The 25170-nt window shown below is 41.7% G+C and overlaps 1 long non-coding RNA gene across 1 annotated transcript in view; it reads left to right on the top strand.

Moving 5' to 3' along the window:
• The window catches only part of LOC100973342 (uncharacterized), a 28280-nt gene extending 3959 nt beyond the window's left edge, over window positions 1-24321 (top strand). The window contains exons 2-5 of the long non-coding RNA XR_008955900.1: window positions 9589-9757; window positions 17301-17458; window positions 23338-23435; window positions 24135-24321. This is a non-coding gene — a long non-coding RNA (uncharacterized LOC100973342). The remainder of the gene's footprint in view (window positions 1-9588; window positions 9758-17300; window positions 17459-23337; window positions 23436-24134) is intronic.
• The last annotated feature ends 849 nt before the right edge of the window (window positions 24322-25170 follow it).

Genomic DNA, 25170 nt, shown 5'->3' with positions numbered 1-25170 from the left:
GACTACAGGGAGAGGAGTAGGTTGTCAAGGAGACAAGTTACTGCAGGGGTCCGGGCCAAAGACTCCCAGTACTCGAAGCAGTTCAGTGTAGTAGGGAGAAGGAAGGGATGCATTTGAGAAATATTTGGAATGCAGAATTCTCTCTGGAAAATTCCCTTGATTTTTCCCACTTCAAGTTCGAATGGTTCCCTCCCTCCTCTACTGCTTCCAGGGACTTAAGGCGTTGACTTCAGCTTTCTGAGCACTGCCAGGAAGTCTGTGCAGGACACTCTCCCCACCACATGGGGGAGCTAGAGGACAGAGAATGTGCCTTCTGCAGGCCGTGCCCGCCCTCACTCAGCTGTGTTCCTAGTAGTTTCATAATTTCTTACAAAATAAGTCAAAATGAGTTTAAAGTGAGTGATGCTGTCTTCAACTATTTTTTTTTTTTTGTCTTTTTTCTATTGTGGAAGAAAAAGGATCTTCTAGCAGAAGCCCAGAGTTTGGATGCTTCCCCGCCATGGTCTTTGATTTTGGTGCTTAAACATCTCACTATTCGATTCTTTGAAATAAGTGCCCACATCTGTGTCTCCTTTTTTTTTTTTTCTTCTCATCTTCAAAATGTAGTTCCAGCGTCTGTGCTGTTTGAAGTCATGCAATTCTGTATCTGAAGGCAGGCGACGATTCTAACATATTTATTCAGGGAGACACAAGTACTTCTCTCAGTCCTGAGACTCGCTGCAGAAAATTAGACACGAACTTGATACACAGAAATAACTGCAAGGCAAAGTGTTCTGTGGCTACACCTATGGACAGAGCCCGGCCTCCAGCTCACATGGAGACGTGTATATATATATAGACAGATCAAATCATTGCAAAGACAGCCTCTGGCCCTCAAAAACTGTCATTTTCAATCAAGAGCGGGAGCTATCCGTGAAATTAAGAAATGCTGAAGAGGGTGAAGTCTGGAAGGAAGGGAGCTCTTCCAGAATTCAAACTGCTGGGATGAGCCTCTTGAAGTTAATAGTATATTAGAATAATTGCCTAAAAAATGTGCCAGTCATCACTCTTTCATGCCTTATGAGATGTGTCTGTGTGTTGCATATGTGTGGGAGGAGGAAAAGGAAAAGAAATAGTAGAAGGAGGAGAGGGGGAGGAGGAAGAGGGAAGGAGGGGACAGAAGGGGAAGAAAAGGAGGGAGGAAGAGGAGAGGGGAGGGAAATATAGAACGGGATGGTGGGAGGGATCTTTCCCTCCTAGGTAAAGGAGAGGATTTGCCTTACATTCTAAAGCCGTCCACCTCGTAACATTTCCCAGCAGGGTGACCTTTTGCCAGTTTGACCTCTTTGGTTCTCAATTAATTAATTATTTATTTTTGAGACGGAGTCACTCTGTCATTCAGGCTGGAGTGCAATGGCACAATCTCAGCTCACTGCAACCTCCGCCTCCTGAGTTCAAGCAATTCTCCTACCTCAGCCTCCCCAGCAGCTGGGATTATAGGCCCTTGCCACTACACCTGGCTAATTTTTGTATTTTCAGTGGAGATGGGGTTTCACCATGTTAGGCTGGTCTGGAACTCCTGACCTCAGGTGATCCACCCACCTTGGCCTCCCAAAGTGCTGGGATTATAGGCATGAGCCACCACACCCAGCTCTCAGTTCAATTTTTTGTCAAGTGAGGTGATATGTGCAAGTTCTCTTTGCCCTGCTGAGTGATAGCAAGTGTCAAGTAATTGAGTGAATGAGACAGTGTCTTAGCAACTCACTATATATTGTACAGGCAGAAAAGGCGATGGTTATTTGTTGTCAGTTACTCCTCTTATCAGATGGACAACCCTGACTTCCCAAACAGGTGAACATCAGCCTCAACCTTAGTCCAAGTTTTTTCAACCTGCATCCAAGTCCTTCAACTCAACGAATAAGACCAGACTCACGAAGCAGAACATCTGAGTCTTATTTGTGCTCCCATCACTTCCCAAGTGGTTTTGAGACAATGTCACAGTTTTCTGATCTATACTATGGGTCGTATGTTAATACCTGTCTCACAGGGTTACTCTAAAATTCAGATGAGATGGATGTGCAAATGGAGATGCTCTATGTAGATATTTACTGTTGCTATTGCCAGGAATAAGAAAGCAACTAAATTTCAGATGTCGTTTCTATCCTCTTGCATGACCTCTTTCCCTTATCCAAATACAAGGAAGCCCTTTCTATCATTGGTGAAATATCTATTGGGATTCTTCCTTCCACTTGACTGTCTTTTTACAATAAAGGTGAAGTGTGGAAGAGGTAGTTAATGTCATAGATAAACGTAGGAAGTTATGGGGTATGTGTGAGTGTGCATGTTGGCATGGAATGTGACGCACACAGTTCTTCCACGAATCCTTAAGCTTCTCATTGTCTTTTGCTACATGTCATATTGAGAAGTCTGTGAAATACAATCTGATTTGTCATTTAGATTCTATTCTAGATGCTTGGTATCTTGGAGACAGACCTTTGTCTGTCATACTTACTCTGAAAACAGTCATGCTTCTAGTGGTTCAATTTGCTAATGCAAGGGTTGATTTTATGTGAAGCCATGCTGAGTAAGTGCCCCTGCCCCAAGTAGAATGACTTGCACTCTTTTTATGCAGGGACAGTCCGAGTTCTTGATAACGTTTTTGTTGGATGGATGGATGAATGAAAGTAAAACCTAAAGGAATTGAGTACCTACATTAAGATTCTTTGACTTTGTGAAAATCACTTAAAAAATACCTTTCTTTGAGCTTTTTAAGATTTTTTACACCTGTTTTTAAGGGGATTGTCTGTGACTTTCCTATTATCTCAGAAAGACAAACCGTCTGTTAATATGCCCTGGCAACACAGACAGCAGCACCCTTTAGATTATATATTTAGATTATAGAGGACTACCCTGCAGAATCTATATAAAGTTCTGCCAAAAAAGCCAACAACAATCAGCAGTTATTCAAGCTTTATTTATTTTATTAAATTATGATATATTGTATTGAATATATTGCATGAAATGTTATTTTGTTCATTAATCAATGTAAGTGAACATTTTTGTCCTTTAGTTACTCTGTACACAGCATAAATTGTATTTTGTGGTATAAAGAAAGAATTCTCCAAGTTACATATGATAGAATCTCTATATGGGGAGAATTCATTTGGAAAAAGTAAGTTCGGGTTGTTGTGTTCCACTGCGTGATTCTGGTTGTACCAAGACCACAGGGCTCTGAGAGTTTCCTACCCAGGCTGTATCTCAGTGTTGTTTGCGCAGCTAGTAGTCTCGCTCCTCCTAGACAAATAGCCCAGTTTACTGTTTGCTAAAAAACTAGTATATTCCCCATACCCAGTGCTGTTCAGCTGTGACGCAAACCCACCGATGTGAGGCATTTATCTGGGCCATATTACGCTTCCCTCTCCCTTGGGATTGGGAACAATGGAAACCAAGGCTAATGTGCTGATGACAATGTTTCTTGCTTTACGATGAGTAATAAGGTCCTTTGAGTTCCACCCAGACGTCTTATGCCTTAGGTCAACCTTCAGGAAATGGTAACAGGTGAGCTCTTTGTAAGTAGGGTAAAATAAAATTTCAAAAATGAAGTATTCTGTTGGTATGAAATGATACAGGGTAACTTTCTGCCACTTATTTCTAAAGGGTGTGATCTACTTTCCCGCAGGCTTTGGCATGGAGTGGGGCAAAATTAGGATCTAAATTGGAGGGCATGGTTCTGCTAACAGGTCCTGCTTCACCATTGTAAAAAGCTGATGAGAGAACTGTAGGCTGATTGAAGAAAAGTGCCTAGGAATTTTTTGTCCCAAATAGACCATGATCTTTAAATATTTTTACTTTGAATACTACTAATACATCCTATAATTGAATATCTTACTATATTCAATGAATACTCGTATATTGTAAACCAAAGATAGCAACTATAAAACCTATGTAAAGTTTGTAACTTCCTCATGCTTTTTAGTTTTTGTTGACTGCTTTCTCATTGAAAAAGCAGTAAAGTCTTGAAAACACAGGAGACCTGTGTATTTTGGAAGGAGGCCTAGGGAAGTTTCAGCGAAGTGCCCAGCTGGAGGCAGAGGTCGAGGAGGGCGCTAGAGGGCGCTAGAGGGCCGTGCTCTACTTCAGGTTCTGGCTTGCCGTGATGGCCCCGACCTGGGGGAGGGCTCCAGATTAGCCACCCATGCCTCAGCAGGACAGACCCACTGGCCACAGCATTGTCTCTAGTGATGGCTTCAGCTTTTTCTTCTCATATCCTCTCCACAGATAATCTTCGTTATCACACTTTCTTATCTATGTAAAGGTTTAGGAATCCAGTGATAGAAACTTTGATTTTGACTTAATCCTGTCACATGACAGCTGTTGCCTCTGGAACAGTCATCTCATCCCTCTACGACAACTTTCTTATCTGTAAATGAAAAAACATTTATTGCTCAAAGGGTGCTTCGGAAGCCTAGAGGTTATGCAGGAAAAATCCTATCAAGGATATGCTCCAAGCAGATGATGCGTTGGCGTTGGTGGTGGTGTTTTTATGAGATGATTTTGTTGCAGAGGTTATGCTTGTCCTGCCCTTATTCCCCAGACCTTATCACTTCAGTGTACTCTTATTGACTGACTTCCAACTACCAGCACCTTAATTGCTTTGACAGAGATTTCTACAGAGCTGCAGGCCCAGTAGAATGGCAGGCCCCACAGCCGCCCTCAAGCAAGGGATGGTTTGAGTTTTTATATAAAGACATATTTCTTGAAAAATGCTAAGAGAGGGATGTTAAGCGTTCTCACCACAAAAATGATGGCTATGCAAGTTAATGCACATGGGAATTAGTAAGATTTAACCAGTCCACAATGTAATATAGACTTCAAAACATCATGTTGTACATGATACTTAAAATTTTACCTGTAAAATTAAAAAATGGATACATTTGGAAGAACAAAAGAAGAAAAATGAATTTAGAGTTGCTTGGCCCTCAGATGAAATAGTTTCTCCACAGGACTAAGCACCAGTTGTCCAGAGCGACTTGCTAACTCATCCTTCACTGTCTCCTCATGTTCCCCCTGCCCTGTCCTGGCTCTCTACAGCTTCCGAATAACAACATGCATTTGCATCCTTGATTTGAAGTGTACTCCTGGGAGAATCCAAACCCTCACTCTTCTTTAGAATGCACATCTGTTATAAACCCTTGTTAAATTCAAGAGAAGAAACAGCTTTTAAACATTGAAAGTAAGATGTGAAAGAGAATTTATGGACTGGGTTTCAATTATATTAATCCACTCTCCGTGTGTCTTAAGTTGTTTCCTTGATATAAGGAAGGGAACTTTATCAAGGAATCTTAATGCATTGCTTCTGCTGTTCCTGCCCCTTCCCTTTCTTTAAGGTTTTGGCATCAGAAAGTAGGGTGTTTTAAATACAATACAGAGTTTACTTATAAAGAGGCTGAGGATTCTAGTGATTTAAGAGCATATTAGAGTACTAGGAGCCAAAGCAAAAACTATTGATGGGGCTCAATAAGGGAAGCTATCAATATCAGCATTAGAAACCTGGACTCATTTAGAAAATAGTGATCTTTTGTGGCTGCATGTGGTGGGTCATGTTTGTAATCCCAGCACTTTAGGAGACCAAGGTGGGAGGATCCCTTGAGCCCAGGAGTTCAAGACCACCCTGGACAAGATGGTAGGACTCTGTCTTTACAAAGAATTTTGTTTAAAAATGTAGTTGTGTGGTGGTGCCACATACCTATAGCTCTAGCTATTTGGGAGGCTGAGGCAGAAGGCTCCCTTGAGCCAAGGAGTTTGAGACTGCAGTGAGCTACGATGATGCCACTGTACTCCAGCCTGGGCAACAGAGCAAGACTCTGTCTCTTAAAAGAGAGAGAGAGAGAAGAAAATAATGATCATTTAATGTGAAGAATCCTAAATGTTTTATTAATCTCTTATCTACTGTGACTACGTTTTGGGAATCAATATTTGGAATCAAGAATTAATTGGAGGGACTCATTTTCACAAACATTTTGTAATTCTTGATATGACCATATGCTCCTCAATTATTTTTAATTTCAATACCATCACATATCAATTGAAAACCATATGATGTGTTTGACGTTCATCTTCTCAAGTGGCATTCTCTCTCTCTCTGTCTCTCTTTTCTTTTAGAAACGTGGTCTCGCTATGTTGTCTAAACTGGTCTGGAACTGTAACTCCTGGGCTCTAGTGATCTTTCCACCTCAGCCTCCCAAGTAGATGGGATGACAGGTGGGAGCCACAGCTCATTTTCTTTTTTGATAGATGGTTCATTATTTAAAATGCACCGTGACCAGATTCCTATGCCATGCTTCAAGCCTCCTAAAACACCTAAATACTATTTATCTCTGCTCTTCTAGATTTCTCCATCCACATATCTTTACTCATAATGGGCTGTAACTGACCTTCAGCAAAGGTGACCCTGGACTTTAGCAGCTGTGTTCTAACGCAACCAAGATCAACAGAAATGCCATCTACAGTATGAGAACCTCATAGCTCTCTATGTTCACTCATTCATATTTCACTCTTGTGTCAGAATTTCCCATTTTTTCCTTTTATTTACCCAGTGGTTAGATTCTTGAAAACTGGTGGGTATCTAGCAACACTTCATTTAAAATAGATAAACGGATGTCCTCATCAGAAACACAGATAAATCAGAAAATATATTCTGGTGGTTTATTTTTGTTTAAAGCCAGTGCTATCCTTTACTGGTTGCTATTGTAACTCATTCTCAAGCTGACGTCATTGCTATCCCCTGGCTTTAAAAAGTAATAAAGCCCAGTGATCTCAACTTTACTTCTCTATCCCCTACTTTGGTCTTTAATTTCACCGCAGAATAGATACTCAAAAAATAATTATTGAGTAAGTGGATAAATGGATGAATGTGAACAGTGAACAATTTAGGGAAAATAAATTTTAAAAATGTTTATTGAGAAACAACCAAAATTGCTAACAATGTATGACAAAGACAGACACTTCTGACCACTCCACTCCTGGTACAACTATTCTCCATTGCCGGTCTTTCAGGACAGTCTTGGGGAAATGCAGAGATATTTCAGAGTAGCACATTGATCTCCATGTCTTTGTCACATGTTTCTCTGATGGTGCTTTCAGTGAAGTGTGGTTAGTAATCCGTTGTCTGAGGTCTGTTACTTTCCAGTGTGATAGGGAACCTCAAAATTGACTCCAAAGGGCATAACCTTTCTTGATCTTCTTCTGATAGTGTCCCTGTGTTGTTAGATGATGTTCTGCAGAAATCACAAAGAATAAACTCACATATATATACCATCAGGCTGCAATGGGAAGTTAGGGGCAAGCAGAAGGGGGATCATGCACTTGGATTAATGTCATGCTGCATTTGTCAACACAATGCCTTCTCAACATTTCACAAGCAATGCAAAACATAGGAGTATGCAATCCACATGTTTATATTTTAAAAGAGTTGAAAGTGTAAATTCAATAGTTGTCATATAAGAGGCTGGCATATACATTACTGCATGTCCTTGCAGTAAAACTCATAAAGTACTCTGTAACTAGCATCCCCAAAGTGCAATATGAAGCTTTCATTTATGAAAATTACATATTAAAGACATAAACGACCAAAAACCAACCTAACTGTCCTTGTTTTCAATTAAGTTGGAATATTGTTAAGGAGACCCAAATTGTATTCCCAGGCTTGCTGATTAATTTCCTCAGGTTGGCTCTATCATTCATTTCCATAACTTTATTATTCAGGGGGTTAATTGCTACAAAAGAAATAATGATTCAGAAAGGTAATTCTATCTTGACACTTTTGCAGGACTTTTTGCAGATGCTTCATACCTTAACGGAGACTGGAGAAATAAGAGCTTTTGAAAGATAATTATAAAACTTCTTTCTTCCCTGTCCATGTTATTGATTCTTCATACACAATAGCAAAGGTGTTTCAATGAAATAGCCAGATTTCAAGTACAACTTACTAGTTTTTCTTTTTTATTCTTCTGTTTTCTTTAAAATTTGCTCTCTTTTCCTTGGTATAGTATTTTTCCTCCTTTCCTTTCTTCCTTCCACCCTGTCTTTCTGTCTACCTATTTTTCTTCTTCACAAATTCATTCATTTTTAGTTATTTTGTATTTTTAGCATATGGCTTTATTATCTTTTATTTGCCATTGTTATGTTCATTAGCTTTAAATTTATGATTCTTAACTTTTTTTTCTTTTTTTTTTTTTTTGAGACAGGGCCTCATTTTGTTCCCCAGGCTGGAGTGCAGTGGTGTGATCTCAGCTCACTGGAACCTCCACCTCCTGATTTCAAGCGATTCTCTTGCCTGAGCCTCCTGAGTAGCTGGGACTACAGGTGCGCCTGGCTAATTTTTGTATTTTTTGGTAGAGACGGGATTTCACCATGTTGGCCAGGCTGGTCTTGAACTCCCAACCTCAAGTGACCTATCCACATTGGCTTCCCAAAGTGCTAGGATTACAGGCGTGAGCCACCGTGCCCGGTCTGATTCTTAACTTTTAGTTCTTTATCCTCTTCTCTCTCATCATCATCTTCCACAGTAAACTCCTATGTCCCTGATCTTGTTCAAGATATGATGCACCTGTAATTTGGGGATTAAATAATATTATCAATAGCTCACCCTCACCAGTCCGAAAGTGTAACTGGAAGAAAGGCTTTTGGGGAACTGCATTCACTCATCAAAACCCAATGTTTTCTCCATTTCTGCCCAACAGCCTCATTTCAAGGTGGAGCACTCGTGTTGTCACAGTAAAGCAGTGGTGTCTCCTTCTCCCGTCCAGAGAGAGTCTGTGCATCCATACTTCCTTTTCTTTTTCACTTGATTTCTTTGCTTTATTTTTTTTACCTTATTTTCTAGTTTTTACTTAATCATGATTTTATTTACTGTCTGTATTATTTTCACGTTCTATTTTGCTTTTGGTATTTCTATTACTTTCTTAGGTTTCTTTTATTTTTTCTTTTACTTTTGTGTCTTATGACTTTTGATCACTTGCATTTCTGTTTTCTCATTGTTTATATTCCTTTCTTACTTTTATTTCTTCCTTAACTACATTTTTATTTTCTAATTTGTTTTCCTTAATAATTATTTTTTCTTTTGATTTTAATGATTTCCTTTCCCTCCCTCTCTCCTTAATTTTCACTTTCTCTATTCTTTCCTTTTTTTTTTTTTTGCCTGCATTCATCCACATCCCCCTCTAATTTTTTTTTTCTTTTTCTTAACATTATTTCTGTTTCTTTACATTTTCTGTTCTTGACTTTCTTTCTCCCTTATTTTTTCTTTACTTTCTCTTTTGGGTTATTTTCTGTCAGGACTTTCTTTCCTTTTGCTTTTCATAGATTAGCCTATGATTTTTAATTTTATCTAAGATTTATGTACTTCCATTTTTCTCTAGTTTGTTGATTCTTTTCTTAATTTTTCTATATTTACACATTATTTTACTTTATTTTTCTAATTAAAATATTTCCTTTTTTTACATTCTTACATTTTTTCACATTGCATAATTGTGTTATTTTCCTTCTATTATCTTGTATTTAATTTTTAATTCTTATTTTTATATTTTATCTCACTTGCATTTTTTATAGATGTACTGCAGTGCCATGCTGGGCATCTTAAAGAACAAGGCATTGTCCTCTGCAGACACCCAGGCTGCAGACTTCAAGGACTGGAAGAAGAGCTTTGCGTCTTCTCTCTTCTCTATACAGACACAATCTGTAGCAGCAAATGTGTTACAGATGAAGGACAGAAGCTGGGGTAAGTTGGTGCTCATCCTTTCTTCTTATCAAGATGAGAGCCACAGCAGCACCTCAGTCCCCAGGCCTGGTTTTCTTCCATTCACCGTGCTGTTTTCCAAGTTGAGGCTTTTAGGGCAGTAGGGAATTCTGCCTTGTTTTAAATAAACCTCTCCAAACTGCTGCTGCTGCTGCTTTAAAAGAGAAAAAAAAATCTTTTATCAGAAGACAGAGCATTTTATTTCACACTAAACTTGAGGTGTATAATGCATTTATCTCTGTGAGAGACAGGTACCTCCCTGACATAAACGCACACCAAGGGGTGAATAAATGATTATCATATTAATTTCTCAGAGCTGGATGTTTTGGGAGAAAAGCAGAAAGCTTAAAAGCTTGAGATTTGTAACACGGAGAGAGCCCTGGGAAGAGAAAAGGACAGAACACAGAACCTGGAGAGAAATGACTTCTCTGTCTGGAGATTATAAGATACAGGCTGGATTCATTTCTGGAAATGGCCACTTTCACGTACAAAGGGCTTAAGAGCTTACATGGCACATTGGCACACATTGTACTTAATTTATTGAAATTGCTTACAACCTATTCTACCTTTATCAAATGCTTTTCAAGGACATAGTATGAAGAATACAGTGCTGTTAAAAATAAAGACAAGTCCCTGTATTCATAGTAATATTCTAGTTGAGGGATGACAGAACATAGACAAATAATTGCATTCTATGTAGTCACGGGGCAAAAATATATTGACAAAGAGGTAGAGCAGAAGAGGCAGATAGAGTGTCCTGCAGAAAAAAGGAGCTATGTGTACTCCTTTGAGAGGGCAGCTACAGAAGCTTTCTGATAAGGTGACATTTGAGCAGACAGAGAGAATGATCCATGCATGAGTGTCTGTGTTGGGGGAAGGGGGAGGGATTGCAGGGCTAGGGAGTAAGGTTGGGAGTCCTATGACAGAAACAAGGAACAGCAAGAAAGTGGGTTAGTGTTGCTGGAGTGGAGTGAGAACAGGAGACGGTTGTAGGGAAAGACATGGGGAGGGTGGCCTAGAGCTGACCATATATAGGCCTTGAGCCCATACTGATGACTTCAATGTTTACTCTGAGATGAGAACATCATTAGTGATCTTGAGCATAGACATGCTATGACATGACCTTAAATAAAGAAGGAATGTTCCAGATGCTGTTCAAAATAGAACAATGCAGAGCAAAAGAGGAAGCAGGTAGCCCAGTGAGGAAGCTTTTAAATTTCTCAGGTGATAGACAGTGGTTGAAACTAGGGTGACAGCCATGAAGACAAAAGATTCTGAGGATAATTTGAAGATGGAGTGGGTAGACTTTACTAGTGGATTGGATAATACATGAAATATGGGAGAAATAAAGAAATACTGAGTTATTTCAAGATTTTTTGGTTTACCATCTAGGAGGATGGAGTTACCACTAATTGGGATAGTGAATGGAGTTAGGGAGGAGAAAACAAGCAGTAGTGAATCCAGATCCTGTGGGACATAAAGGCAGAATTTGGCAGCTCTCTTAAAAAACAACAACAACAGCAACAAAAACTCTCAATTAGCTACTGGAAGTTAGAAGGAATCAGTGTAAGTGACGGTCCTGAAGCTTCAGCTTCATTAGCTCCATGCTAGATCTTCTGAAACTACCATTTCAGATTTGGGTATTTTGAGCTTGAGTTACTGTGAAATATCAAAATAGAGCTGTTCCCTGATAGCTCTTTATTGGAATCAGGGTTAATAGATTTCAATGAGAAAGTTCTCATCTTCTAGAGGGCATTAAAATTCTAGAAATAGACTGAACAAAAAGCCAGAGCTATGAGCTTTGGGCACTCCAAGGTTTAGATACCAGGAAAATGAGGAAAAGGCCGCTATTGAGGTAGGAAGAAGACCAGTACTCTCCATTTTTGGCAAATGCAGAGATCAACTCCTGCAGTCTGAGTAGGATATGGCATCTCTCACAATCACTAATGGCCAGTGAGGAAATGCTTATAAATGGTAGCTGCCATTTTTTCCCATGACTTGTTCCTATCATGCCCACCTTGTTGAAATAGTTTGTTTCCACGACTTCTTCATCAGCCCTTTACTTTCCTTTTACTCATTGGTGCTATTTCCTCTGAAATTCTATTTTGAAGTACCCAGAGCTCAGTTCTGAATATCTTTTCTCTATTACATTCTCTCTCATCTAGTCTTATATCTTAAAGTAGAATCATATCTACTCAAGACTCCAGATTTCTCTCTTCAGTGCTGACCAGTCTCCTGAAGTCCAGACTCATTTAGAAAATCTCCTGTATGACAGTTGAACATCATGTATGAACTTACGTTAAACTTTAAAGGCCAAAAATAGAATTACTGATTTTTGTTGATAATACTCTTTTCCATTTCTTCCTCAGTAAACTGCTTACCACACACCCAGTTATCCAAACACAAAACAACAGGTTTTCTTGATTATTTTGTTTCACTCCAAAATACAAATCTGCCAGCAAGTCTTATGTGTCTATTTATTTGCACTGCCACTGTTAACCCACTGGCTTAGGTCAACATCATCTCTTGCCTGGATAACTATAAAATTACTGAATGCCCTGCTTCCCTCTGAGCTACCTATATCCCACATTTCACCAGAAACCAGGGGGATGATTCAGACCATGGTTTAGGTTGTATCACAGCAGTAATGAAAAGCTATCAAGAGCTTGAATTTTTTACTTATAATAACTCCAAATTCCTAGTCATGGCCAAGAAGTCCATTGCCCAATCAATGATCCATCTTACTGTCCTTGGTCCTTCCAAACATGGAAGCTGTTTGGAAGTGGAGCTTCCTGTGCTCCACCACTCTGGCTTAATTTCTATTCTTTGAAAAAGTTGACTCATGAGGTTTCAGCCCAAGGGCACTTGTTTGGCCACCTCCTGGCCTGGAGGGACACTTCTCCCAGATTGCTATATGGGCTATGCCAGGTTTTCACATAGCTTTCACGGAACATCCTGTCTGAAGTGGCTTTTCCTGCCTCACCTCACCAGTCTGTCATGCTATTCTCTTTTATAGCATTAATACAACTCATCCTTTTCTTTATTTTTCTCCATGAGTTATTTGTTTTTTCTTTCCTTGTTTCTTATCTGTCTCATGCCTCCCTCGTTCTGCAATAGAATCTCCAAGAGAGGATTCTCATCTGCTTTTCTCTGTGCTTTTTCCCCAGGAAGGAACCTCTACCTGGTACAAAATAAGCATTAAAATATTTATTTAATAAATGCTCAGCTATCAAATTGAAGACCTTGGAATGAATTCCAACTGTGTCATTTGGCTATTTAATATTTATTAATGACATGGATACTTTAAGAGGTGCTGGAAATACCTTGAAAAAATACGCAGTTACTTACCTCAAGTACTTTAGGGTTAAATTTGGAGACACACACATATAAATGGGCTGGTTTAATCCAGTGTATTAATTACAGCCAAAGGAGAGGGAACAATGATATGTATGGGAACACAGAAAAGATGATTCAACTTTAGGAAGCCCAGGAATATTTCAGGGAGAAAGTTCCATCAAAGCTGAGACTGTAGAATGAGGATGAGTTTCAGGAGATGGTGCTGTGTTGATTGGGGGGCACATCTTATTCCATGTGCACAGTCCTAGATATGAGGAGGAGGTTTGCTCATGTGGAGAGCTGCAACCTTCTCATTGTGTCTGAAGCATTTGTGACAAAAGGATCCTCATCAGAGGTCAGTTACAGTGAGGTGAGTCTAAGACCACCAGGCTAAACGAAAGATCGATGTGATGAGGTAGAGGAAGAATAGTGCATGCTACAGAGGATACTGCGTGGTACAAGTCCCCAGGGCATGTGTGAAGGAAACATTAGTAGGAGGGAATGAGAAGCCATGTAAGGAGAGCAGACAAAGGTGAGACAGTCGTGGAGCAGAGTTTATCGAGGACAAAGCTTTTGAAGCCCATCAAAATATTCTTTCCACCCATAGGCATGTCTCCGTGGGGTCAGGGATGGATATGTGACTTCAGTCACCTCCCTAGGGATTTTTAGAAATGGGGAGGGTAAGACAGCCTCTACTGTAAGGGGCTCAACAAAACCAAACTGAAATTAATAGTGTTACAAGAAGCAGGACAAGTAATGTCTGGAGATTCGGTCCCAGTCCTGCCTTTTTGATGGAAACTTCAAAATTCCAATCATATTTCTGGTAGCCTTGTTATCTTGTTGTTGTCTGACTTGAATAGTAAGTTTGGAGACAGCTAGGTCCTCACAATTTGAAGTAGAATTTATCTGATTTATTTCAGACTCACATCCAGGTAGAAACATCAGAAATAATATGTTGCTTCTTTTAGTTATTTTATGTTTTATTTGTTTGTTTGTTTTTAAGTAAGAGAGGGTGAAAGAAACATGAACCAGAAGTGAAAGCGTAAAACTGGAAATATTTCCCTGTGACCCCTAAGGGTGAGGACTTCTCATCTTCGGTCTGGCTCTGACTTGTGATCCTGAACATCTTCCCCAGGCATCCTCATTGAATCCCCATCGCCTGAGCATGAAATGGGCTCTGGAACACATGCTCTCCAATTCCTTCCTGACTCTGCTATTCTAGGTTTCAGCATAGGAATGCCCAGATGCTACTGAGAAATGTGAACATATGGATGTATTTCTGACCTGCTGGAGTACGCACTGCCTCCTTAGTTACCAGGCAGAATGAGCTCATTACCCAGGATTTCACAGATGTCTCAGGTCTTCATTAGGAAAACTATTTGGATCACAATTTCTTAAAAGCCTTTCAAAATATTTTTCTTTGTCTCTCATTTGATTCTTGTGCCTTTTAGTCTTTGGTGGGGGCAGGGTAAAAATAGAGGGAAAAAAAAGAAAATTACCCCCTGACACAAGCACTTGTTAGTTACAGAGGAATACTGCCATAAGTCGTATTACGTGGAAAGTCTTTCAAAAGTATTAAGTTCAGATTTAAAAACATTTAGGATTGCCTGCTTGCTGAACAGCCCCAGAATAGGATGCTGGGGTTACAAAGGATAATAAAACATGGGTTCTATTCTCTAGCAGCTTATGACCTGCTATGAAAGTATCACCAACAGGTTAGAGTCTGTTAAGTGTTAAGAGAAAGGTAAACATGGTTCTATGGGAATTCCAAATGGCCCAGTTTCAAGTTTGAGGGTTATAATGTTTGCCCCAGGAATCTCTCATGAATTCCATGTGAATTAGACAAGACCTTGTGTATGGAAGTGTTTTATAAATATGTGATGAGAGACATATCTTTATCAATTGTTATGCTATCAATTTTGCAAATTTTCTCAGCACAAATGAAACATTTGATCACATTGCTCAGGCCCTTCCAAGGCCCTGGAATGTGTACTTGCCAACAAGATGAGTTAGAGTTTAAGTTTTATTATCTTTCCAATAGTTTGCCGGGTCCAGTTCAAAATAAAAATGTGAGGCCCTTTATTCTTAAAGCATTAAAATTATCAAGGAATACATCCAGACTGTGAGCATCAGAAAAAACGCCTGAAGACATTGAGCCTATGTCCATGGGTAATGACAGATGAGTGTGACAGGAGCTTCAGAGTGAATAGATCCTTATTCTCTTTAGCAGCTCTCAATTGCAAATTTTCTAGGGAAGATCCCAGGAAGGTACCTGCTGGCTTTCAGGAAGGTACCTGCTGGCTTTAAAGCAAACTCTTCTACAGGGATGGGAAAGCATGCAGCATTTGGTAATCATTGAATGAATTACCTTAGCTTTCTCTATTACCTGGATTCGTGGATTTGTCTGCATCTCCAGCCCTTTCCCTTTCTGCTCACAGCTATTAGGGGCCTACAGTGCATCAGGCATGGATCCATGTTAGAAAATTGTCCCAAGGATGACCAGGACCTGCTGGAGCACAGGTATGAAGGGACCTCAGTAACAAGGGCCAGGGGACTGCAGCAGTCCTCCAGTCAGTTAGCCACCAGTGCTCAGTGGAAAATCTAGGAAGAACCCCAGGTCAACAAAATGGAGGTCAGGACATGTGGCAGTAAAAAGGTCATATTCCTTATATGTGAATCATTTGGAGTGTTTAGCACCAGAGAGTAATTCTTAGAAACTTCTGAAGCATCTCTTGAATACTGCTGATTGATTGGATTAGAAATATGCTCAGGTAAATGAATGTCAGTCAGTCCAGTTCTAGGAAGCTGGAGAGCGAAGCTAGGGGACGATGCTGGAGCTCCAAGGATTAGATCAGAGACCATGAACCACGTGATCTCTGGCTTGTGGGTGAGCAATTGGCTCTTCCTCTCATGAGGCACTGTGGTAAAGTAGACCTTGATCTGAATCCCGGCTTAACAAATGGTGTGTTGTGAAATATTTGCTAAATCTCTATATTAAGCTTCATATATTTTATTGGTGAATTGAGGGCAAATGAATTGGCTTAGCCTGGGTTTCTCAGAAAGCAGAACCTCAAAGAAAGGCTCAATTATAGCATTATCTATCTTTTGAAATCAGGAGTCAGTACAGGAGCCAAGCTGTAGGGGAGAAAAAGCCAATGCAAAGATACAAGTGGAGTCAAGTCACTGGTTCCTTGAGCATATCAGGACCTCCAATTCAAGAAAATAAATGGGGAAGCATTGATGCATTGATTAACCTATGATTCTGCTCAGGCTGTGCTATGATCTGAAGATTTATGTTTCCCCAAAGCCATTTATGGAGATCTTAACCCCTAAGGTGATGGTATGAAGAGGTGGGGCCTTTGGAATGCAGTTAGGTCATAAGGGTTCCACCTTCCTGAATGAGATCAGTGCCCTTGCAAAAGAGGCTTGAAGAAAACTGCTCTTCCTGCCATGTGAGGACACACAGAAGGCACCATCTATGAGGAATAGGCTGTCACTAGACACCAAATCTACTGATGCCTTGTTCTTGAATGTTCTGTCCTCCAGAACTGTGAGCAATATGTTTTCATAATGTATAAATTCCCTGGTCTGAGGTATTTTGTTGTACCAGCAAGAATGGAGTAAGGCAGGTTGTGATAACAAAATACCATAGACTGAGTGGCTTAAACAACAAGTGTTTATTTCTTATGGTTCTGGAGCCTGAGAAGTTCAAGATCAAAGTGCTGGCCAATTTGATTTCTGGTGAGGGTCCTTTTCCTGGCTTGCAGGTGGTAGTCTTTTTGTTGTGTCTGTCTGTCAGGCCTCTGAGCCCAAGCTAAGCCATCATATCCCCTGTGACCTGCACATACACATCCAGATGGCTGGTTCCTGCCTTAACTGATGACATTCCACCACAAAAGAAGTGAAAATGGCCTGTTTCTGCCTTAACTGATGACATTATCTTGTGAAATTGCTTCTCCCGGCTCATCCTGGCTCAAAAGCTCCCCTACTGAGCATCTTGTGACCCCCTAATCCTGCCCACAGAGAACAAACCCCCTTTTTCCTTTACCTACCCCAAATCCTATAAAATGGCCCCACCCCCATCTCCCTTCACTGACTCTGTTTTTGGACTCAGCCCGCCTGCACCCAGGTGAAATAAACAACAGCTTTATTGCTCACACAAAGCCTGTTTGGTGGTCTCTTTACACAGACGCGAGTGAAATTTGGTGCCATGACTCAGATCGGGGGACCTCCCTTGGGAGATCAATCCACTGTCCTCCTGCTCTTTGCTCCATGAGAAAGATCCACCTACGACCTCAGGTCCTCAGACCAACCAGCCCAAGAAACATCTCACCAATTTCAAATCTGGTAAGTGGCCTCTTTTTACTCTCTTCTCCAACCTCCCTCACTAATCCCTCAACCTCTTTCTCCTTTCAATCTTGGTGCCACACTTCAATCTCTCCCTTAATTTCAATTGCTTTCATTTTCTGGTAGAGACAAAGGAGACATGTTTTATCCGTGGACCCAAAACTCCGGCGCCAGTCATGGACTAGGGAAGGCAGCCTTCCCTTGGTGTTTAATCATTGCAGGGATGCCTCTCTGATTATTCACCCAGGTTTCAGAGGTGTCAGACCATGCAGGGATGCCTGCCTTGGTCCTTCACCCTTAGTGGCAAGTCCCGCTTTTCTGGGGGAGGGGCAAGAACCCCAACCCCTTCTCTCCGTGTCTCTACCCCTTCTCTGCTTTTCTGGGGGAGGGGCAAGAACCCCTCAACTCCTTCTCCTTCACCCTTAGTGGCAACTCCTGCTTTTCTGGGGGAGGGGCAAGAACCCCTCAACTCCTTCTCCTTCAACCTTAGCGGCAAGTCCTGTTTTTCTGGGGGAGGGGCAGGAGCCCCGACCTCTTATCTCTGTGCCCCGATCCCTTATTTCCATGCCCCGACCTCTTATCTCTGTGACCCAACCCCTTATTTCTGTGCCCTGACCCCTTCTCTGCTTTTCTGGAGGGCAAGAACCCCTCACCCCTTCTCCATGTCTCTACTCTCTTTTCTCTGGGCTTGCCTCCTTCACTATAGGCAAGCTTCCACCTTCCATTCCTCCTTCTTCTCCCTTAGCCTGTGTTCTTAAGAACTTAAAACTTTTTCAACTCTCACCTGACCTAAAATCTAAATGTCTTATTTTTTTCTGAGATGCTGCCTGACCCCAATACAAACTCGACAGTAGTTCCAAATAGCTGGAAAACGGCACTTTCAATTTTTCCATCCTACAGGATCTAAATAATTCTTGTTGTAAAATAGGCAAATGGTCTGAGATGCCTGATGTCCAGGCATTCTTTTACACATCAGTCCTTCCCTAGTCTCTGTTCCCAATGCAACTCATCCCAAATCTTCCTTCTTTCTCTCCCTCCTGTCCCCTCAGTCCAAATCCCAAGCATTGCTGAGTCTTTTTAATCTTCCTTTTCTACTGACCCATCTGACCTCTCACCTCCCCGCCAGGCCGAGCTAGGTCCCAATTCTTCCTCAGCCTCTGCTCCTCCACCCTATAATCCTTTTATCACCTCCCCTCCTCACACCTGGTCAGGCTTACAGTTTTGTTCCGTGGCTAGCCCTCCCCCACCTGCTTAGCAATTTACTCTTAAAATGGTGGCTGGAACTAAAGGCATAGTCAAGGTTAATGCTCCTTTTCCTTTATCCCAAATCAGATAGTGTTTAGGCTCTTTTTCATCAAATATAAAAATCCAGCCCAGTTCATGGCTTGTTTGGCAGCAACCCTGAGACACTTTACAGCCCTAGACCCCAAAAGGTCAAAAGGCCATCTTATTCTCAATATACATTTTATTACCCAATCTGCTCCCAACATTAAATAAAACTCCAAAAATTAAATTCTGGCTCTCAAACCCCACAACAGGACTTAATTAACCTTGCCTTCAAGGTGTACAATAATACAGTAGAGGCAGCCAAGTAGCAACATATTTCTGAGTTGCAATTCCTTGCCTCCACTGTGAGACAAACCCCAGCCACACCTCCAGCACACAAGAACTTCCAAACGCCTAAACTACAGTGGCCAGGCATTCCTCCAGAATCGCTTCCCCCAGGAGCTTGCTACAAGTGCCAGAAATCTGGCCACCAGGCCAAGGAATGCCCAGCATTCCTCCTAAGCTGTGTCCCATCTGTGTGGGACCCCACTGGAAATTGGACTGTTCAACTCACCTGGAAGCCACTCCCAGAGCCCCTGGAACTCTGGCCCAAGGCTCTCTGACTGACTCCTTCCCAGATCTTCTCAGCTTAGCAGCTGAAGACTGATGCTGCCCAATCTCCTCAGAAGCCCTGTAGACCATCACAGACACCGAGCTTTAGGTAACTCTCACAGTGGAGGGTAAATCCTTCCCCTTCTTAATAAATACAGAGGCTACCCACTCCACATTACCTTCTTTTCAAGGGCCTGTTTCCCTTGCCTCCATAACTGTTGTGGGTATTGACAGCCAGGCTTCTAAACCTCTTAGAACTCCCCAACTCTGGTGCCAACTTAGACAATACTCTTTTAAGCACTCCTTTTTAGTTATCCCCACCTGCCCAGTTCCCTTATTAGGCCGAGACACTTTAACTAAATTATCTGCTTCCCTGACTATTCCTGGATTACAGCTACATCTCATTGCTGCTCTTCTTCCCAATCCAAAGCCTCCTTTTCGTCCTCCTCTTGTATCCCCCCACCTTAACCCACAAGTATAAGATACCGCTACTCCCTCCTTGGCGACCGATGATGCACCCCTTACCATCTCATTAAAACCTAATCATCCTTACCCCACTCAATGCCAATATCCCATCCCACAGCGTGCTTTGAAAGAATTAAAGCCTGTTATCACTTGCCTGCTACAGCATGGCCTTTTAAAGCCTATACACTCTCCTTACAATTCACACATTTTACCTGTCCTAAAACCAGACAAGCCTTACAAGTTAGTTCAGGATCTATGCCTTATCAACTGAATTGTTTTGCCTATCCACCCCATGGTGCCAAACCCATATACTCTCCTATCCTCAATACCTCCCTCCACAATCCATTATTCGGTTCTGGATCTCAAACATGCTTTCTTTACTATTCCTTTGCCCCCTTCATCTCAGCCTCTCTTCACTTTTACTTGGACTGACCCAGACACCCATCAGGCTCAGCAAATTACCTGGGCTGTACTGCTGCAAAGCTTCACAGACAGCCTCCATTACTTCAGTCAAGCCCAAATTTCTTCCTTATCTGTTACCTATCTCAGCATAATTCTCATAAAATACACGTGCTCTCCCTGCCAATCGTGTCCAACTAATCTCTCAAACCCCAACCCCTTCTACAAAACAAAAACTCCTTTCCTTCCTGGGCATGGATGGATACTTTCACCTTTGGATACCTGGTTTTGCCATCCTAACAAAACCATTATATAAACTCACAAAAGGAAACCTAGCTGACCGCATAGATCCTAAATCCTTTCCCCACTCCTCTTTCCATTCCTTGAAGATAGCTTTAGAGACTGCCCCCACCCTGGCTCTCCCTGACTCATCCCAACCCTTTTCATTACATACAGCCAAAGTGCAGGGCTGTGAAGTCAGAATTCTTACACAAGGACCGGGATAGTGTCCTGCAGGCTTTTTGTCCAAACAACTTGACCTTACTGTTTTAGGCTGGCCATCATGTCTCTGTGCAGCAGCTCCTACTGCCCTAATACTTTTAGAGGCCCTTAAACTAAAAAACTATGTGCAACTGACTCTCTACAGCTCTCATAATTTCCAAAATCTGTTTTCTTCCTCACACCTGACGCATATACTTTCTGCTCCCTGGCTCCTTCAGCTGTACTCACTCTTTGTTGAGTCTCCCACAATTACCATTGTTCCTGGCCCGGACTTCAGTCCGGCCTCCCACATTATTCCTGATACCACACCTGACCCCCATGACTGCATCCCTGTGATCCACCTGACATTCACCCCATTTCCCCACATTTCCTTCTTCCCTGTTTCTCACCCTGATCACACTTGGTTTATTGATGGCAGTTCCACCAGGCCTAATCGCCACACACCAGCAAAGGCAGGCTATGCTATAGTACAAGCCACTAGCCCACCTCTTAGAACCTCTCATTTCCTTTCCATCGTGGAAATCTATCCTCAAGGAAATAACTTCTCAGTGTTCCGTCTGCTATTCTACTACTCCTCGGGGATTATTCAGGCCCCCTCCCTTCCCTACACATCAAGTTCAGGGATTTGCCACCACCCAGGACTGGCAAATTAGCTTTACTCAACATGCCCCGAGTCAGGAAACTAAAATACCTCTTGGTCTAGGTAGACACTTTCACTGGATAGGTAGAGGCCTTTCCCACAGGGTCTGAGAAGGCCACCACAGGCATTTCTTCCCTCCTGTCAGACATAATTCCTCAGTTTAGCCTTCCCACCTCTATACAGTCTGATAACAGACCAGCCTTTATTAGTCAAATCAGCCAAGCAGTTTTTCAGGCTCTTAGTATTCACTGAAACCTTTATATCCCTTACAGTCCTCAGTCTTCAGGAAAAGTAGAACAGACTAATGGTCTTTTAAAAACACACCTCACCAAGCTCAGCCACCAACTTAAAAAGGACTGGACAATACTTTTACCACTTTTCCTTCTCAGAATTCAGGCCTGTCCTGGGAATGCTACAAGGGACAGCCCATTTGAGCTCCTGTATAGACGCTCCTTTTTATTAGGCCCCAGTCTCATTCCAAACACCAGACCAACTTGGACTGTGCCCCAAAAAACTTGTCATCCCTACTATCTTCTGTCTAGTCATACTCCTATTCACCGTTCTCAACTACTCATACATGCCCTGCTCTTGTTTACACTGCCGGTTTACACTGTTTCTCCAAGCCAACACAGCTGGTATCTCCTGGTGCTATCCCCAAACTGCCACTCTGAACTCTTGAAGTAAATAAATAATCTTTGCTGGCAAGGCTATGCTGAACCTCCTTAGGCACTCTCTAATTAGATGTCCTGGGTCCTCCCAATTCTTAGTCCTTTAATACCTGTTTTTCTCCTTCTCTTATTCCATTTAGTTTTTCAATTCATACAAAACTGTATCCAGGCCATCACCAATAATTCTAAATGACAAATGTTTCTTCTAACAACCCCACAGTGTCACCCCTTACCACAAAATCTTCCTTCAGCTTAATCTCTCCCACTCTAGGTTCCCACACCGCCCCTAATCCCCCTCAAAGCAGCCCTGAGAAACATCGCCCATTATCTCTCCATACCGTCCCCTCACAAATTTTCGCTGTCCCAACACTTTACCACTATTTTATTTTTCTTATTAATATAAGACGACAGGAATGTCAGGCCTCTGAGCCCAAGCTAAGCCATCATATCCCCTGTGACCTGCATGTACACATCCAGATGGCCGGTTTCTGCCTTTACTGATGACATTCCACCACAAAAGAAGGGAAAATGGCCTGTTCCTGCCTTAACTGATGACATTATCTTGTGAAATTCCTTCTCCTGGCTCATCCTGGCTCAAAAGCTCCCCCACTGAGCACCTTGTGACCCCTACTCCTGCCCGCCACAGAACCCCCCTTTTTCCTTTAACTACCCAAATCCTATAAAACGGCCCCAGCCCATCTCCCTTCGCTGACTCTCTTTTCAGACTCAGCCCGCCTGCACCCAGGTGAAATAAACAGCTTTATTGCTCACACAAAGCCTGTTTGGTGGTCTCTTCACAGAGACGCGAGTGCAAATATCCTCACATGGCAGAAAGAGAAATAAAGAGGGCTCATGAGTGCCCTGCCCTCATGGCTTCATCTAAACACAATTACCTCCAAGGACTCTGCCTTCAAATACCATCACATTGGAGGTTAGGGCTTCAACACAAAAATTTGGGAGGACATTCAGTTCATGAACTCCCATTTATTGTTTGTTTTTGTTTGTTTTGTTTTGAGACAGAGTCTCACTCTGTTATCCAGGCTCTCAGGCTGGAGTGCAGTGATGCGATTTTGGCTTACTGCAGCCTCCGCCTCCTGGGTTCAAGCAATTCTCCTGCCTCAGCCTCCAAGTAGCTGAGATTACAGGCATGCGCCACCATGACCGGCTAATTTTTTGTTGTATTTTTAGTAGAGATGGGGTTTTGCCATGTTGGCCAGGCTGGTCTGGAACCCCTGACCTCAAGTGATCAGCCCTCCTGAGCCTCCCAAAGCTGTTCATTGTCATTCAAAGCTTAACTCTTGGGGCTGCTAACTCCCCTGCATTTCTAGGTTGCATGTAGAGATGAACCCCCAGTGGATTCCTGTGATGTCCTTTGCAGCAGTGTCAACAGTGAAGTCCCAGATGACAAGACTGGCAAGGATCTGAGGTGGGGCACTAGCAGGATGCAATGCATCTTAAAATAGGGATTGTTGCAATTGTGGCTAAAATAAGGGACAGGAAAGTCTGAGAGGATCTGAAATATTACACAAGATGTATTCAAGGCAGGCAGCTATATGCAGATTTATTCTGCATGTTTATTTTAAAAAACAAAGGCACGAAAGAATCATCCAATGCTTAGTGAATGTTTGCCTCCTTCTCTACCTTGCCTTTTCTCTTCAGATGTATTGCATTCCTCATTCTTTACAATTAAAGTTAAAATCATTAGAAGAGCAGCCCTTACACCCAATCCTCAACTAGTTACAGGTGATGGAGCCAAAGAGTTAATATAATTACAAGACCTATGCAGTTCGTCTTTCTTTAAAAAACGTGCTCTTAATAATCGACACATGTGCTGAGTTTTAATAATTTTCCAATAACTATCACTCCAGGGGCCCATATTAAAGCCATATCACAGTGGGTTCATCTCCATGAATGCTCTCCACCTCAGTGAAAATGCCTTCAATCCAATTAGTCTGTGCAATTTAATTTGTTCAATGCAAATCACTAGGGTTTAATTGAATTTCATTAGACACAAATCAATAGGAATCAATTTCAAGAGATTATCCTCAACATTCATCAATAGAATTAAATTAAAATTATAGAAGATTTGCCTAAATGGCTGACATATTTCTAAAATTTATTGCAGGTTACTATGGTATCCAGTGGTTAGTGGTCATTTTGGAGGTTATGTACAGACTACTAATAACTTGCTCTCACTATTGGAGCTGGAGAAGAACTTAAGAAAAAAATAAATGCAAATTATACCATATACTCTTAAAGAACTTCACAAACAGATGGTTTATCTTCCCAACACCCAGAAAAAGTAGGCCACAGTAAGTTTCTCTTCAAAGGCGAGACTGAGACTGAGTTATGTTGGGTGACTTGAGTATAGGTCTCAAGAATGCTAGGATGTGGATGTCTGTCCAATGACATTTTGATGTCTCCACTTTCTGCAAACCCTCATCTCTCACCTGCACCATGGAAAGTATTTGCAGGCATCTGTCTGCTTTTGCTTTTGTCCTTCAGCTATGTGTGTTCCTGGTAGAACAACCAGGGTGATCCTTTTGAAAACATAATCATGATAGCTAATTTTGTAAATTGTTTACAATGTGCTAAGCTCTGTTTTAAGTACTTTTATGTAGTAACTCTTATTTTTACATCTACTTTAAGTGCAGGTGCTGTTACTATCTCCTACTCACATATACGGAAGGTGAGGCACGAAATGTTTGCATTAGTGAAGGTTCTCCTGAGAAGCAAAACCAACAGGTTACACATAGTGAAGAGTGATGATGAGCCTCACATGACTGTGGAGGCTGAGAAGCCCCACAATCTGACATCTGTAAGCTGGAGATCCACGAAAACCAGTGGCATCTGAAAGGAAATTAAATATTGGGATCCCAAACTCATTAAGCCAAAGGGAAAAGTCGAGCTGGGAACTAGGTCACGCAAACCTGCCACATTCTTTTGGTTCCTAAATAAGATGGCTACAAGATGAAAAGCTACATGCTTACCCTATATTTTGCCCACAAGGAAATTCCTAGTGAGCTGCAAGACCTTTTAAGGTGTTAGTGTTAAAACTTTACCATAGCAATGTAAATTGATAGCTTATTTTAACAGGTGCAGTCACACCCCTGCCCCCCGACCGGTCTACTAGACACAAATACATATCTGATTGTTCCCCT

Source organism: Pan paniscus, chromosome 7 (genome assembly GCF_029289425.2).
Source record: "Pan paniscus chromosome 7, NHGRI_mPanPan1-v2.0_pri, whole genome shotgun sequence".
NCBI classification, from domain to species: Eukaryota; Metazoa; Chordata; class Mammalia; order Primates; family Hominidae; genus Pan; species Pan paniscus.
Note: the sequence above shows the minus strand (reverse complement) of the source record. Positions and strands in the feature narration are given on the sequence as shown.